The 18,111-nt window shown below is 42.3% G+C and overlaps 1 protein-coding gene across 7 annotated transcripts in view; it reads right to left on the bottom strand.

The window, feature by feature from the left end:
- PAK5 (p21 (RAC1) activated kinase 5) overlaps window positions 1-18,111 on the bottom strand; it is a 210,322-nt gene that overhangs the window by 128,529 nt on the left and 63,682 nt on the right. For 6 of the 7 annotated variants that reach the window (XM_075127251.1, XM_048842569.2, XM_048842568.2 and 3 more), the window contains exon 2: window positions 15,656-15,780. The exons of the other annotated variant lie outside the window; for it this stretch is intronic. The gene's annotated coding sequence lies outside the window, so the exon portion shown is untranslated. The remainder of the gene's footprint in view (window positions 1-15,655; window positions 15,781-18,111) is intronic. 7 annotated transcript variants of the gene reach the window in all.

Here is an 18,111-nt window from a genome sequence, read left to right as displayed (position 1 = left end):
AGGATTCCTTTTTGATTTTCAGTTCATCAAAGAGCTCCCGATGGAACCATCTTGGGATATCAGGACTGGAGGAAGAGTTCAAAAGAAGGCCAACCACTCATTCCCTCAGCTCCTACGGAGAGGCCTAGTCTAGGCCACAGCCTACTCCTATGATTGTGTGAATATCCTGAAAGAAAGGTGGTCACAATTATCTGACCAGAAGATACTGAGACAGATTGTGGTTTGGCCAAGGCCCCCAGAAGGCAGAGAGGCTGATGGCTTATTTGGGACTGGTGGTTTTTTTCCTTTTTCTGTTTAGCTCTTTTTGTTTTGTTTCCTTGGAATCCTGGAAGGGGGAAGCACCAGAGGAACTTGATTGGAGGGCCGAGTTTCTGTCCTTAGGCTAGTGATGCTAACTGCTCCAACCTGGCTGAGGAGAGTCTGAATACATGACTCCATTGCACTCCTGGGGGTGCTGCAGAGAGATTAGGCCCTTTAAAACCACCTCTGCAAGGGAATGAAAAGATACTTCAGTCCTTGGCCTTACTGCTGATACCTCCACCAAGGATTCAGGTTAAAGTGGGTGTTTTTGTTCTATACTATGTACTCAGAACCTATATATACTATACAATATACCTATATAGTCAGAACCAGACAGAGACTGTTAACCTCATTTTACACAAGCCAAAGAGCACAGAGTTTCAGTTATTACCAAAATGGTCTGGATTTAGGTGACCTAGAGGTAAAAATTTTGACATCCAATTTCTATCTTGGAGCCCCTCCACTCCTTCTGGCTTTTATTCTGTTTATAAAAACAAATTTGATTTCAATGGCGGTACTTCTGTGTTATATTATCTTATTATTCCTTACCAGCATGTTATTCATATAATTACTACCATCACAGAATTATTTTAACATTAAGTACAATCCTTAAACACAGTGCTAACAAACTCTTATTGGAGGCTGCGTGTTAAGCATGTGTTGTTTGTTTTGTTTCTGCTGAATTGGAGAATAATTCTCTACAATTAAATGTTCATGATCCTTTCTGTAATGAACGCAATACAGTCAAAGTCAATTAATAGGATTGTTGTTAAAGGGCTTAATTTGTTAAACTAGGACAACTCTGAACAAATTATATATTGTCCCTCGCTGACAATAAAACACTAGTCCATATAATAGGGACAAGTTGATGAGACTATTTGTTTATTGAAATCAAGGAAATTAATGATCCCAAATAAAATCAGTCAATATCAGCTCCAAATCAGAGATTCAATGAACTTGGAAATCTAGGCCCCACGCGACACTATAGATTTTGAAAATAGTTTCAGCTCGACTGATTGTGTGGCCTGTTTGAATGGGACATAAACCGAAGTGTTAGTCAGGCTTCAAACAAATCATAAGTCTTTAAAAAAAAGAGGAGGGGTTCTTTTTATTTGCCATTCTAGTTGTGAGCTTGTGTAGTTCACATTTTTAGGCTTTTCTCTGCAACCGTGAAGGCTAGAAGCTTACTTCTTTCTTTTATTAAATGAAATTTAAGATTATTAGTCACATGACTCCAGGAGCTGGAGCTTTAAGAAAAACACCAAATATTGCAAGACTTGAAACCTCTTATGACTTTGTCACAACACTGCACATTCTATTTAAACAATTAAAATAAACAAACAAACAAAAACTTGGAGAATGGGGACCTGATTCTCATTTATACAAAGGCTCATATATGCTGCTCTGGCATTAACTAGGTTACATTTTACTCTGACATTGGAACAAAGGACTAGAAGGGACCTTCTGGGTCACTGAGCCCAGTCCCCTGCGATTGCAGGCAACCCTGTCATATCATCCCAATCGTGAATTTATCCATATTAAAACTGGTTAGGTTGTTTGCCCTCTCTATTCCTATTGGGAGGCTGTTTCAGAACCTCACTCCTCTGATGGTTAGAAACCTTTTTCTAATTTCTAGCCCTAAATTTATTCATGGACCGTTTCTACCCATTTGTTCATGTGCTAATATTATCCTTTAGCTTTCAAGACCTCATTACACTGTCACAGCTGTGTAAAGGGTCCTTTTTGTAAATGAGAATCCAGCTCCAAGTATTCCTCTCCTTCAGCTGTGTGCCCTGTGTGCCTGGTAGCATCTGATACCCACTATGCACCAGTTTAAAAGGCTGCACAAGGTGAAGAGGAATGGAGGATGAGACCTTTGGTGTGTCTCAACCCCTCCGCTCCCACTTTTTATTCCAGGATCATGCCTTTGATCCTTTTCATATCGCCCACTTGTTCAGGAGTCTTCCAGAATCGCACCACGTTAACGCCCACTTGATTGCAATGTAAAATATATTGGCAGGATTCATAACCACATGACTCATTACTGCAGCACTTTGACAATGAATTTAATCAGCAATAAACAGGAGATCACTGGAGTGCTAGATTTCTCAGTTCCTTATAGTGCCTTCCCTAGAGCTCGCAGTTAACAATACAGACATTTAGTAGAAAACAGATATTCCGGTCACAGTTTCTAGTATTGTCAGAATTTTTCCTCGGTGCTTCAATGAGCCTGCTGCAAAGCCTACTGAAGAGGGGAAACTTCCATTTACATCAAGAAATGGCGCCTGATTCATTCATCTTTATCATCTTATATACCAATGCTAGAAGTCTAAATACTAAGATGGGTGAACTAGAGTGCCTCGTATTAAATGAGATATTGATATAATAGGCATCACAGAAACTTGGTGGAATGAGGATAATCAACGGGACACAGTAATACCAGGGTAAAAAATATAGTGGAAGGACAGAACAGGTTGTGCTGGTGGGGGAGTGGCACTATATGTGAAAAAAAGCGTAGAATCAAATGAAGTAAAAATCTTAAATGAACCAAACTGTATCTTAGAATCTCTATGGATAGTAATTCCATGCTTGAATAATAAGAATATAGCAGTTGGGATATGTTATCCATCACCTGACCAGGATGGTGATAGTGACTGTGAAATGCTCAGGGAGATTAGAGAGGCTATTAAAATAAAAACCTCAATAATAATGGGAGATTTCAACTATCCCCATATTGACTGGATACATATCACCTCAGGACGGGATGCAGAGATAAAGTTTCTTGATACCTTAAAAGACTGCTTCTTGGAGCAGCTAGTCCTGGAACCCATAAGAGGAAAGGCAATTCTTGTTTTAGTCCTCAGTGGAGCACAGGATGAGGTCCAAGAAGTGAATATAGCTGGACCACTTGGTAATAGTGACCATAATATAATTAAATTTAACATTCCTGTGGCAGGGAAAACACCAGAGCGGCCCAACACTAGCATTTAATTTCAGAAAGGGGAACCATACAAAAATGAGGAGGTGAGTTAAACAGAAATTAAAAGGTACAGTGCCAAAAGTAAAATCCCTGCAAGCGGCATGGAAACTTTTTAAAGACACCATAATAGAGGCTCAACTTAAATGTATACCTCAAATTAAAAAAACACAGTAAGAACCTAAAAAGAGCCACCGTGGCTAAACAACAAAGTAAAAGCAGCAGTGAGGAAAATAGAAAGGAGCATAAACTCTGGAAAATGAAGTGTAAAAATATATTTAGGAAGCCCAAAAAAGAATTTGAAGTACAGCTAGCCAAAGACTCAAAAAAGTAATAGTAAATTTTTTTTTAAGTACATCAGAAGCAGGAAGCCTGTTAACAACCAGTGGGGCCACTGGACGATCAAGATGCTAAAGGAGCACTCAAGGACGATAAGGCAATTGCAGAGAAACTAAATGAATTCTTTGCATCGGTCCTCATGGTTGAGAATGTGAGGGATATTCCAAAACCTGAGCCATTCTTTTTACGTGACAAATCTGAGGAACTGTCCCAGATTGATGTGTCATTGGGGAGGTTTTGGAACAAACTGATAAACTAAACACCAAGACCAGATGGTATTCACCCAAGAGTTCTGAAGGAACTCAAATGTGAAATTGCAGGACTACTAACTGTAGTTTGTAACCTATCATTTAAATCAGCTTCAGTAGCATATGACTGGAGGATAGCTAATGTGACTCCAATTTTTAAAAAAGGCTCCAGAGGTGACTCCGGCAATTACAGGCCGGTAAGCCTCACCTCAGTACCGGGCAAACTGGTTGAAACTATATTAAAGAACAAAATTGTCAGACACATAGATGAACATAATTTGTTGGGAAATAGTCAACTTGATTTTTGTAAAGGGAAATCATGCCTCGCCAATCTACTAGAATTCTTTGAGGGGGTCAACAAGCATGTGGACAAGGGGGATCCAGTGGATATAGTGTATTTAGATTTTCAGGAAGCCTTTGACAAGGCCCCTCACCAAAGGCTCTTAAGCAAAGTAAGCAGTCATGGGATCAGAGAGACCGTTCTCTTGTGGATTGGTAACTGGTTAAAAGATAGGAAACAAAGGGTAGGAATAAATGGTCAGTTTTCAGAATGGAGAGAGGTAAATAGTGGTGTCCCCCAGGGGTCTGTTCTGGGCCTAGTCCTATTTAACATATTCACAAATGATCTGGAAAAAGGGGTAAACAGTGAGGTGGCAAAATTTGCAGATGAAACAAAATACTCAAGATAGTTAAGTCCCAGGCAGACTGTAAAGAGTTACAAGAGGATCTCTCAAAACCGGGTGATTAGGCAACAAAATGGCAGATGAAATTCAATGTGGATAAAAGAAAAGTAATGCATATTGGAAAACATAATCTCAACTATACATATAAAATGATGGGGTCTAAATTAGCTGTTACCACACAAGAAAGAGATCTTGACGTCATTGTGGATAGTTCTCTGAAAACATCCACTCAGTGTGCAGTGGCAATCAAAAATGTGAACAGAATGTTGAGAATCATTAAGAAAGGGATAGATAATAAGACAGAAAATATCATATTGCCTCTATATAAATCCATGGTACGCCCACATCCTGAATACTACGTGCAGATGTGGTCGCCCCATCTCAAAAAAGATATATAGGAATTGAAAAAGGTTCAGAAAAGGGCAACAAAAATTATTACGGGTATGGAATGGCTGCCGTATGAGGAGAAATTAATAAGACTGGGACTTTTCAGCTTTGAAAAGAGACGACAAAGGGGGGATATGATAGAGGTCTATAAAATCATGACTGATGTGGAGAAGGTAAATAAGGAAGTAAATAAGGTAAATAAGGAAGTTCTTACTCATAACACAAGAACTAGGGATCATCAAATGAAATTAATAGGCAGCAGGTTTAAAACAAACAAAAGAAAGTATTTTTCACACAACGCACAGTCAACCTGTGGAACTCTTTGCCAGAGGATTTTGTGAAGGCCAAGACTATAACAGGGTTCAGAAAAGAACTAGATAAATTCAGGGAGGCTAGGTCCATCAATAGCCATTAGCCAGGATCGGCAAGGATGGTGTCCCTAGCCTCTGTTTGCCAGAAGCTGGGAATGGATCACTTGATGATTACCTGTTCTGTTCATTCCCTCTGGGGCACCTGGCATTGGCCACTGTTGGAAGACAGGATACTGGGCTAGATGGACCTTTGGTCTGACCCAGTATGGCCGTTCTTATGTTCTTAGAGCTTATTAAAGAAGCAGAAAAAAGCTAGCACCTGTAGTTCTTGAGATGGAAAAATTAATTTCTCTGTGAAAATGTTTTCAATCTTTAGAAATTATCTTTGCTCTTTAAGAGGTTAGATGTTCTTTTATCTATATGCAAAATAATTACCTTTGTATTTTGAGATTGTTGTCTGTGCTCAATGCTTCTTACAGAATATTGTCAATTTAAAATAATTGTTATCACTTCCTGCCTTTGCTGCTATCTGCCGTACTGTCAATACGGAAGGCATATTTACCTTTGAATTTCATGGACGTGCAGAGTTCAGTTTTGATGTGCATTTGTCATTGATCAGTTATTTTGATGTTTAGCTGCAAGGAGACAAAGACTGAAAAGTTCCCAGGGAAAACTGGCGGCAAAACAATTAATTACATAATTGTATTCACAGCAGTTTTACATTAACCTGAAATAGAACAGAGGTAAGAAGCACAGAGCCACACACGGTCTAAAATATAGTAAACCTGTTTGTAGCGGTTTTCCTGTTCACATCTAATTAAACAATCACAATCCTGGTACAAACACTGCATTGGTGCTGCGGGACCAGTAGCTATGCCTGGGGGCCTCTGCACCCTTTGCATGATGGAGTGGGCGTGGCAGGCTGCCCTGCATAGACCAACGTGGAATCAGGGTGAGAGGAGTGGGTTGGAGGAAGGGCCATAGGTCCTTATTTACATGGAGCTAGTCATTCTACCACACTATGCAAGTGGCACAAAAAGTGATGCAACTCCTACTTCCTGCCTTGCCCCCTGTTGTCAGTCTGAGGATATGAATTTCACTTCATCTGAAAAAGCCAGAACTTGGCTCAGCACCCAGAAAATCCAGACCACTTATTTAGGTGTCTAACTTTAGCTATCCAAGTTTGAAAATGTTGACAACTGAACTTTTATTCCCTCCCCCCACCCCCGCCAAACTACAATAAAACTGAAACTCATGATGGAATGGTCCCGCTGCGCTAGTGCTCCTGATGTGGGGTCAAATCTTCAAAACTGCCTAATTTCTTCTGAAAATGCCACTAGGCACCGAAATATTTTTTTTTGAAAATCTCATCCTCGGTGATGAGGAGCCTAAATCCTATTTTCAAAAGGGATTTAAGTGGCTACATCGTTTTCTCAAAAAGGGTCCAAGGCATTTTTGAAAATGTTAGCCCCAGTCTGCTTACCAAAAATCTATCTGACAAGTTCATAAGCAGATCTGTTAGCTTCAAATGTCACGAGAGCTCAGCCTGAAACGCTTTTTGCTATTTCAAATTATTTGTTGTTGAATAGTGGCCTGATTATCCGACGTGGGCAATGAGGTTTACACTACGCATCAGCTGCCTTCCCAAAGACCATCTGGAGTGGTACTGAAAAACGAGTGAAGGAGAAAGGAGAGGTGAGAGAAAAGATACATTGAGCCAGTTCCTCATCTAGGGTGAAATCCTGGTCCTATTGAAATCAATGACATTTTGCCATTGACCTTAATGGAGCCAGGACTTCATTCCTGGTGTAAATCTGAATAGCTTTGCTGACTTCAGTGGCGCTGTACCAACTTACACGACCTAAAGATCTTGCCCTTTATATGCAAAAGTCATGGGCCTCATGCTGCTTCGGGTTTCTTGATTTCAGGGGGAGATGACGGCACACAGCATCTTGTAAAACTGGACTGATCATAGATATATAGATTTTCTAATTTGTTTTAAGTTTTTTATTCCAGGATGTGAAATGGACTTGTATTTAATATGCACACTTGCAAGCTCAATTATTTGCACCAGCAAATCAGATCTTCTAGGCTTAATTCCTGCAAAGCTCTTAATCATGTGTGTTAATTTCATTGGGATTGTTCATATGCTTAAAGTTAGGCAATGCTTTTGTGTTTTACTGGATCAGGGCCTTAGATGTCTGAACATTTGATTTCCCTGATTGTGCCTACAAATTTAGATTCATATCGAAATGGTCTTCTTTAGGGGCACAATTATTTGCACTCCCAAAACTATTCCTATAAAACTACTTTGACACAAATAATAAATGCATAAAGCGAAATAAGTAACTAATTATTACTTTCTTTTTTTACACTTAAATAAAACTAACTATAAAAAAATAAGAGAGAATTGCTGATATTGCCAGCCCAGGTCAACATGCTGTTCCAAACTGAATGATTTCATTGTCACTTCAGTCTGCAGATCTGATAGTTTATCTTCACCCTAAGGCCTGTTCTTCACTTAAAAGTTAGACTGACCTAGCGAGGTCACTTGGGGCTCTGAAAAATTTTACGCCCTGCATGATTTAGTAGTTAGGTTCACCTAACTCCCAGTGGAAACGCGGGTAGGTTGATGGAAGAATTAATTGAAAATAGAATTCCAGCTTTTTTTCACATGTACTCCACTTGAGGACTCTACGACACAGCTTTTTGATCTATGCATTGACAGAGTCATAGATTACATACTGAAATAATGTGATCTATTGAGGGAGCAAAGGGACATGTTAAAACCTGGCCTCTGATTTAACATCCATATTTGCAAGTTCAGTTATTTGCACCTGCAAAGCAAGCAATCCGCAACAATTACACTTAGTGACAACAGGAATGGTGCATTCAGAGAAACAAGAAAATGTAAATTAAGGCATCACCTTTAAATCAGCACACAGTACACAGGTTTTGCAGTAACTCTGATATCCTAGATCACCCCCTCTTTAGAGTCCGTTGCAAGGGGGGAATGGCAAATATAATCGGGGTCACCAGAGTGCACTAAGAATAGAATTTCAGCTCTTTTACATGTGCGCTACTTGAGGGTGTCTTAAAGCACAGCTTTTGATCTGTGTCAATGCACATATCACTCTCTCAACAGATCACAATTAGGGCAAGACTTGCAGCCCTTACGGACATTAGTGAGCAGCTACTCACAAGAGTAGTGCCACTGAAGTCCAAGGGACTAGTTGTGTGAGTATTTGCCCAGTGAGGTGAATAAGGGCATTCCCAGTCTGGTGCATGGGGCTAAGTTCTGCCTTTGGAAATACATGCCTGGAATGCACTGACACCAGTGGGAGTTGCAAGTGTAATTTGGCCCTTGGTATTCAACTTACAGCATGTGCATATTAGACATGTTATTTAGAAAGTTGCCAAACATACACAGTAGCCAACATTTGATCATTAATCAGCTCTATTTTAGGAGGGAAGAAGAGGGGGTTAACAGACTCCTCCACGTCTGAGTCCACATTGTGACGAAGTGTACAAAAACAAGGCTGTAAAAGACATGAAGAAGAGCTCCGTGAGAGTTTGTCTTTCGCAAACAGAAGTGGGTCCAATCGCAGATATTACCTCACCCACCTTGTCTCTGTAACAACACCATCAGCTCTGAGTTACAGACCGTCTGAAGCTGGCGCTTGGGACTATTTGTATATGTGTCACCACAGAACAAGTATGTTCTTTTTTTCCACTTCATATTCCTCTCTCGCTTGCTTCCCAGTCTAACCAGATCCTTTCCCCAGATCCTTTAGTTTCTTTGGCCTGATCACCATCCTAGAGAAAGAAGTCCTGTCCTTACAGACCGGGGGCAATGCTGATTGCATGAAGGCTGGCTTCCCCACATGCTCTGCCAGTGTGTCTCAGTCATGGCCCAAAGAGACAACTACTGGGGATGAGGGGGCAGTTCAATTTCCATCCTTCACTTGTCTGCCCACAGGAGTGCCAATTGATGCCCGCCGCGGTGGTATATTTGACAGTGGTCAGCTGGTGTCCTCCGGGGATTGAACTGAGACTCCCAAACTTATTTCTATCAACAGCCATCAGATGGGAACCACTGTCAGTCGCTACTGACCTTGCCAGAATCCAAACCAGCAACCTAGAAGTCAAAGGCCTTGTATACCATTAGCAACTCATGGAGCCAACACTTACCAGCAGGGTCTGGCACTCCAGGCTTATCTGGGGGGGGGGGAGATAGAGCCAAGCAAATGATCGGTGGAGTCGGATGCCTTCTGCAAATGGTCTCTCCCAGCGGCAGGTACCACTGACTGTAAATGCAGCCCAGGGTGGGAGCAGTTTGCACGTACATTGCTGCAGGCTCATCTCTTATGCAACTGGGGCCATGAGAGCACATGGAACTCAGCACTGAGCTGCTAAGGGACACTCCTGCCCTGACCCCACATCCAGCCAAGCTGCCAGCCGCAGATGACTTAAGAAACAAGGAGGCAGAGCGAAGAGTGGAGGCAGAGAAGAGAGGGAGGAGCCAGCTGTGCAAGAGGCAATTAGAAAAAAAAAGAAGGAAAGAAACAGAAAATTGCAAAAGGAAACAACAGAGAACAGACAAAGGATGGGAGATTGAGAAATAGGCAGTGGTAACTCAGCGGAGCATGACACCCGGTGCTGGGAGGACTAGACCTGTTGGACATTTTTTCATTGAATTGTTTTTTCCAACACTAAGTGACTTTTCAACCAAAATGAACATTTGGGTGGAAATCTTTTGTTTTGATCTAAATTTTCCAGTTTTTCCACCGGAAATATAAAAATATTTTTGGTAAAAATTTCTGGCTTTCATTAAAAAACGTGGGGGGACGGGACGGGACGGGACACACGTGTTTTTTTTAAAGCTGCATTTTTTAAAACCAAAAGTGAAACAAACAAAAAACCAAACCAACAAAAACCCTACTTCTTTCAGTTTCAGGTTTCCATTGAAAAAAGACATGCATTTTTTAAACCAGCTCTAACCTTCTATCCACAAACCCATTACAGAGCAGGACTCTGCAAAATAAGCCTGGAACCAGCTAGTCCCCCAAAGAGCTGTTTCCTGCAAGCAATTTGACATTCTGTCTAGGATACAATTCATGAAGAAAAATATGAAACCAACTAGAGTTGACTTCTCTAGCGATAACTTAGGGCCTGATCCAGAAGGCTGCTCATAAATGTCACAAGCAAACTAAGCAAAACTCCCACTGAAGCAAAGGAGTGCCCGACTTCACAGGATCATGTCCTTAAAGTGAACTAAACAGAGGGATATGAATTCTTAGTTGAATGCATGTGTTACTCCATCAACACTAATGAAAGCTGTGTGTATCTATAACCAGGAAGTGAGATGAGTCAAATTTAGAATATGAGAAAAGTTTCCAAAAGCACCTAAGTCTTACTGAAAACCAGTGGGACTTAGGCACTCGTCCTTTGAAAATGGGACTTAGGATCTGAATTCACTTAGACTTTTTTGAAAATTTTACCCTAAATTCCCACGTTTTCCTCTAGCAGTTACATGTGTAAAAAGGGCTAATACCGAGAATGCGTCATGTAAATTGAGGCGCAGACAAGTTTAATTGAAATGCCTTTTCCATTAGATAAGCCAGTCAGGCAATAATCATGCCAGTTCTCATGGGTTTATAGCTACCAACCATTATATTGGTAGAGGATCATTAAATAGAGCTTTTACATGTTCACATCAACGTTTCATTTCTTTTTTAAATACTCATTTCCAAAGAATTTCCATGCACACAAAGGATTTATGGACTCAGACAGTAAATATAGTCTAGTGGCAGATTGTTGCTTTCTTAAGTATTCATGCTGGTTGTAATTTTTTTAGAATGGGTTTCTCACAAATGTATGAACCTGTATCATTCACAGCTTCTTTATCTTAGTATTAGCCACACATCTGTGACAAGCTGCAGTTGTCAAGTATGTGAGAAATCTCAAGTGCTCTGGCTTTCCGAGGTTCTCCGGTAGAGGATGATCAAGCCTTCGGTGATGATACTGTACTGGATACAGCTACAACCTGCGGGCTGCTTAGTACAGTAACTGCTGTGGTCAATGTGTCTCAGCTGTGCCAGGTATGTTAGTTTCATTTTGAATGATTATTATTTACATGCGCTGTTAGAGCAGTAGCATACTAATGATTTACAGGCCCCGCTCTGAGAGAACAACTCTTGAAGCATTAAGAAAAGGAGGACTTGTTGCACCTTAGAGACTAACAAATTTATTTGATGCCACAAGTCCTCCTTTTCTTTTTGCGGATACAGACTAACACGGCTGCTATGCTGAAACCTGTCTTGAAGCATTGCTTGTCTTTCCGAGACTGATTCCTCAGTCTGATTATAAAGTGAGATTGGGACACTTGTGCAAATGCATATGTTAAAGCTAGGTGAATACAGAAGCGTTTTCACTTGAAAAATGCAAGGCTATATCTGCATGGGCTAACAGAGGCCAATGACTGAATATCAGGACCAACTATGCCTCAAAAGTGGTTTACTGCAACATTTTATAGAAAGTCTTGATGGTCTTACTGCAGATGTGCTCCACGCCTGGAAGCTTCCCTAGATTTCCATGTCTATGCATGGAGCTTACAGGACCCTTTACTATTTAAGACTGTTAAGTTCTCTGTAAGAGGGACTCTCCTCATTATGTTCATGTTGGGACTCGATTCTGCTCCTACTGAAGAAAACAGGAGGATTGACATGGATGTCAGCAGAAGGATGGGCCCCAAGGTTCCTCAGTCTGCATTATAGTTCATGCTGGGCATCCCTTGCCATTGTGTAGTCTATTGCATTTTGTCCGATCTGTCAGTGCTGTGGTGCTAGAATTAGGCCGAGAACCAGTACCTGCATTCTGTAAGATCCCTCAAACCCGATTCAAGGTGACAAAGGTGAAACACAGTTTAGGCCCCAATCCTTACTCACAGATATTTGTTCATGGGAGAATTTCCATTGACTTTGATGGGAGTATTTGATTAAGCACTGCTTATGGTGAGTAAGGGTGACAGCAGATCACGATCAATAAGGACCATTGATTTATGCTCAGACATCCTACTGACTTCAGCAGGTGCCCAGTATGTGAAATGGTGATGAGATATGACCCTAAGAATTCATGTTTTATCCACTAACCATTCTGACTGAGCTAAAAAGAGGAAAATATGCAGACTTGCAGCTGTACCTTCCAAAATGTTTTTCACCTCAACTCAACAACTGAAAGTTTTACAGAACTTTGAGAGCAAATATCAATTTTGATAATATGCTTCAGAAAATGGACAGAAATTATTATAACAAGCTCATTTCTGGGGACGGGAATCTATATACTGCCTGCTTTGGATATTTCACAACAGCTTGGTTTATGATGATAAATACGGTCTTGTGGGCAGGTCCTTCTGGTTGCTTGTTAGAAATGGGAACATTTTAAAAAAACAACAACCCGAATCTATGATCTTTCCAGCTATGACGCATCCACGTCTCCAGCTGGCTCATCTGTTACCTAGAGCCTCCTGCGTTTATTTGAAATGTTATTTAAACATACATTTCACCATTAGGGTATGAGTGAAAAATGTTGTCAGCGTTCAGGTGAAAAATGGCTACTGGGTTATGAGATGCTCACTAAGCCCCGTGGAAACTAAAGGGCAGGAAATGAAAAATATAAAGTGATATGTCAAAAAAATAATAATAATAAAAAAATCACTTAACTCAACCAATTCTCCTTTGATGGGCCAAAAGTGAAATTCAGGGCCTCTGCACTACATGAATGCCACAGTCATATCAGTACTTGATCGGATAAGAAGTATTTAAAGCTTGATTTAAATAAAATAATTTCATTTAGGGTGATAGTTGCCTTGATTCAGAGGGCCCAGGAAATGCATTTAGCATCAGTATCTCTCTTAGGTACTTATAAGTCCTCCATTACTATAGTACCTGAGTACCCTACACTATTTTAGCCTCATGACCCCCTGTGAGATAGGGAAGTGCTACATTTTACAGATGGAGAACAGAAAAACTGAGTGTTTTGATCAAGATCACACTGTGGCAGAGAAGAGAGTTGAACCCTGCGCTCTCCTGTGCTAGGCTAGTACCTTAACCACTAGACCATAACTTTCCTTCTGTAGGGCTTGCTCTAATTCTGTTATTACAGCAGTGAGAAATCCAACAGACTGGGGCACAATGTGCTACGGTAGGCGTAGGGATGCCCAGCATGAACTTGAAGCACGCAGCCTCCTCTACTCCAGGTGGAACGTAGAGTGAATTTCTCCCCAGTAGGTAAGAGAATGATTATGTTATTTAAGCCGTAACCACTTCTTAATGCATGGTGTTGTTTCTGAAACGGTCACTTTTGACCAGGGCCATAACTAGGGCAGGGCGAGAGGGCCAGCCACCCAGGGTGCGGAGCTGGTGAGGACACAAAAATGGAGCAGTGCAGGATCGGGCCCAGCAGCATCTGCTCCCCTCTGCATGATTTGGCCCAGCATCATCAGCTGGGGTCCCTGAGCATAGTTTTTTTTGGGGGGGGGGGGGAACTGCCCCCTAAATAGAGGCCCCGACTGCCTTGGCAGCTGGATGCCACCTCCTGGGTCCTAGTGCTGGTTGGCTTTCCCTTCTACGTGCGCAGGGTGCCTTGCATAGCCACTGTCCTGTTTCCTCTACACTGGTGAGTGCCCATGGGAAGGTGGGCAAGGCAAGAGGGTATGGGGGAAGGAGGGTGAGATCCAATGATCTTTATAAAAAACAAACACAAAGCAAAACACACAAACAAATCAGAGGTTTGGCCTTAAAATGAAAAGCCTGTGCTAGTCTAAACATTTTGGACAGCACAACAGACTCTATCCAAACCCACCGAGGTCCATGAAGAGGCCTCCATTGACTTCAAAGGGCCCACTCCATGTAAAATAAAAGTCTCAAATCTGCCTATACATGTAAATCCATAAAGCATACACAGGTGTAAGTCTATGGGTTAAATCGCCTGGGTTATAGTTTCACTCTGGGGCATGAAGATTTGCACATGTAGCTCCCTGCATATAGAGATAAGAAAATACTCCCAATAATACTTTCTGTCCACAGGACTATGAAGATTAGACTGTAACACCTGAGCATTTAAAAATCATTCATCCGATTCTGGAACAGCTTTTTTTCTCTCACCATTACACCTTTCCAATGAAACTGTAAATGCTCCCTGAATTGAATTTGACAGTTGAAAAGTAAAGGGATTTAAAATAACAAATGGTCCCCAAGCTTTCCCTGCAGCAAGGTTAGAGAGACTTAATTGAACATTAACTCAGCTGCCAAACTAGAAGAGCACATTTTAAAATGTCTTGAAAATACCTACGTTTATTAAGTTCCTAACCAAAGTTCTACCAGGAACAGCTCAGTACTGTCAAACTTTCTTTTCAAACCATTAAGAAAACCAAAGCTTTGCATTACTCCCGCAATTATACAAACCTTGGGGGAAATTCTCTACTGGTATAAATTGGCCTGGCTCTGACATCAGTGGAAACACACCAGTTTACAATAGCAGGCAATTTGGCCCCATGTTTAACAGATGGTACAAAAGGCAGGGTAGACAAGAGGTTCCTTCAAGAGATGTTTATATTAAAGTAACATTTTATCTTTTACAAGATACATTTTTGTAATGCAGTTCACACACAGAATTTTTCTTCACCTCAACTCTGGCCGGAAATGTAGTAGCTAGAGCCGTGCAGGAGAAGAGGGTACTGTCAGATGGATTATAAAATAGACATAAAATTGTGGGAGGCTCCAAAATAAGGAAGTCTGACCTAATGGGTAGGACAATCTCAAACGAAACTACATTATAGCTTTGTCAGTTTTTACCGTTAAAGAGAAACAAGTTTGGTTTCTAGTAGTGCAAAGAGGCTGGCTTAACCTGGCTATTGGGGATTCTCAGGTAGCGCCTGGTGGAACACACAATGTCTCCGCATTCTGGCAATGCTCAGCTGCCAGAATGACCACTTGAAGTCTAACCGTTGGGTGTGGTTTAGAGCAGCCCTGAGCCCTCTCTAATTTATGTAAGGGGGTACATTTCAGTGGGGCCTCAGCCCAGCCTCCTTTTGAATGAGTAATACATGCAAATTCACTTTAAGATCCAACTCCTACAAGCTGAAGTAAATGTAAAATCACAGCTGATCAAGTTTATGGATGACGAACATTGGCAGACTGGTAATTAATGAGGAGGACAAAAAGTTGTATAGAGCAATCTGGTTCACTTAGTAAGCTGGACCCGTTCAAACAAAATGTCCCTCAATACAGACAAACACAAGACCATACACATAGCAACAATTTGGGACCTGAAGAAAAGCTCTGTGTGGCTCGAAAGCTTCTCTCTCTCACCAGCAGAAGTTGATCCAATAAAAGAAATTACTGCACCCACCTTTGTGTCTCTAATAGCTCAAAGCAGTCATCAATGAGGAATCATCATCCAATGGGGGGTGTTTCCAGGGACTTTCTGCAGGAATTGGTACTAGCCTGACACTACCCAACATTTTCATCAGTGATCTGGAAATATAAAATAATTGCTGATCAAATTTGTGGATGAAACTAGGATTGTCAAAATGGTAAACAATGATGGTGTGGGATCTGGACCACTTGGTAACCTGGGTCCATTCAAACAAAATGTGTTTTAATACAGCCAAATACATAGTTATACATCTAGGAACAAGGAATGCAGGTCATATCTACAGAATGCGAGGGGAGGGGGACTTTATCCTAGAACAGTGGTTTTCAAACTTTTTTTCTGGTGACCCAATTGAAGAACATTGTTAATGCCCGTGAACCAATGGAGCTGGGGATGAGGGTTTGGGGCGTCAGAGGGGCTCAGGGCGGGGCAGAGGGTTGGGGTGCGGGCGCGAGGGCTGTGGGTTGGGGCTGGGAATGAGCGGTTCATGGTGTGGGAGCGGGCTCTGGGCTGGGGCAGGGGTTTGGGGTGCAGGAGGGGGTCAGGGCTCTGGGCTGGGGGTGCAGGCTCTGGGGTGGGGCCAGGGATGAGGGGTTTGGGGTGCAGTAAAGGGCTCCAAGTTTGGAGGGGGATTCAGGGCTGGGGCAGAGGATTGGAGCACGGGCTTACCTTGGACAGCTCCCAGTCAGCGGCGCTGCGGGGGTGCTAAGGTAGGCTTCCTACCTCTCCTGGCACTGCGGACCGCCCTGAGCCCTGGAAGCGGCGAGCAGCAGGTCCAGCTCCTAGTCAGAGGCGCTCAAGCGGCTCCGTGCAGCTCTGGCCCACAGGCACCGACCCCCCCAGCTCCCAGTGGCTGGAACCAGCCAGTGGGAGTCCGGAGCCTTTGCTCAGGGCGGGGGTAGCACATGGAGCCCTGTGGCCCCACTGCCTAGGAGCTGGACCTGCTGCTGGCTGCTTCCGGGGTGCAGCGTGATGTCAGAACAGGTAGGGACTAGCCTGCCTTAGCTGGAAAGCACCACCACCGGGACTTTTAACAGCCGCCGCGACCCAGTGCCTTACATCCCCTGACCCAGTACTGGGTCGCGGCCCACAGTTTGAAAACCACTGTCCTAGAAAGCAGTGACTATGAAAAGGGTCTAGGGGTCTGTCACAGGCAGGCTGGTAACAGGATCATCGTGAACAAGGAACTGAATATGATCACTCAGATGATCTCGTTGTCCCCTCTGGCCTTAAGAATCTATGAATCTAAGCACAACTGATAAATTCTTACATCTGCATAGCAGGTGTCGGCACCTGAAAGAGGTGTGCCTGCCTGCACAGATGTGCCCAGCTGTGTATGCTGCAAATGCACCTACTTTTGAATACAATAAATCAGACCTGAAGGAGTCTGGAAAAATGCATATTGTCATTATACACTCAGGCTTAATTCTTAGCTGTTAGCCAGCTGAGATTAAAAGAGTAGTTCTGACAGTCAGAAACCATCATCTCCTCAACATAAATCAAGCTGTCATTATTGGCCATCTGCAAAGCAGGTTTTGATGATAGGCACATGAAGCAGGAGCAGAATTAAAAAAGGACGTAATTAGCATCAAAACAGTCAAATCCACTTTATAATCTTAAAGTACAAATCTCTAGTGTGCCTGAAGGAAGAAAAACAGTGGGTGACTCAGAGTGTCTGTGGGGAAAGCGAGAGACACAGACAAATAGAGAAACAAGACAGGAAGAATAAAAGATAGACACACACACACGAGAGGAGGGATAATTGACACCACCAGCAACTAGATTCACTCCTAAAAAATTCCTCGGTGAAACCTCTCCCCACTAATATTTCCGAGCACCCTGTTTAAGGGGAACAATTTTCTGTCTAGACTCCAGACTTCTTACATTTATCAGCCAGTCACTGCTGAATGGCTAGAAGAGTGAGGTTGGCTTTTCTTCTTCCCAGTCATTAACCTTGTAAACTAATGTTTTTCCAGCCACAGCTACAATTCCAAGTGGAGAGGCGCCTACCTGGTTTGATTTACTTCGAGAACCGCTGAACACACAGGTTCCCACAGACTTACAGTTTGATCACTTTGGTTTTTGAAGGGCTCATACTGTGTCAGGTAATTTAAGATCAGCATCAACTTTTCCCAAAGTAAAGACTGCGATTGGGACAAGTGATGGTTGGGTGACGAGCCACATCTGGGAGCTTCCTTGTGGAAACCTGTGGTTCTTCCCTTTGGGGGATTTCGCCTGCCCAATATCATGTGATTCAGAATTTGTTCTACTCACGGAGTAATTCAGTTAAAGAACACTGTGTACCATGGGTTGCTAGTTGTTTTGCTGATGCTTTATCTCACTTTTGGACTCGGGGATTTTGGCAATCAGTGCCTGCTCAGGACCTTTGGTGCCTTGGCATCCACAGGCCTAAGGCTATTGGAATTTCAATG

Source organism: Caretta caretta, chromosome 3, assembly GCF_965140235.1.
Source record: "Caretta caretta isolate rCarCar2 chromosome 3, rCarCar1.hap1, whole genome shotgun sequence".
Lineage (NCBI taxonomy): Eukaryota > Metazoa > Chordata > Testudines > Cheloniidae > Caretta > Caretta caretta.
Note: the sequence above shows the minus strand (reverse complement) of the source record. Positions and strands in the feature narration are given on the sequence as shown.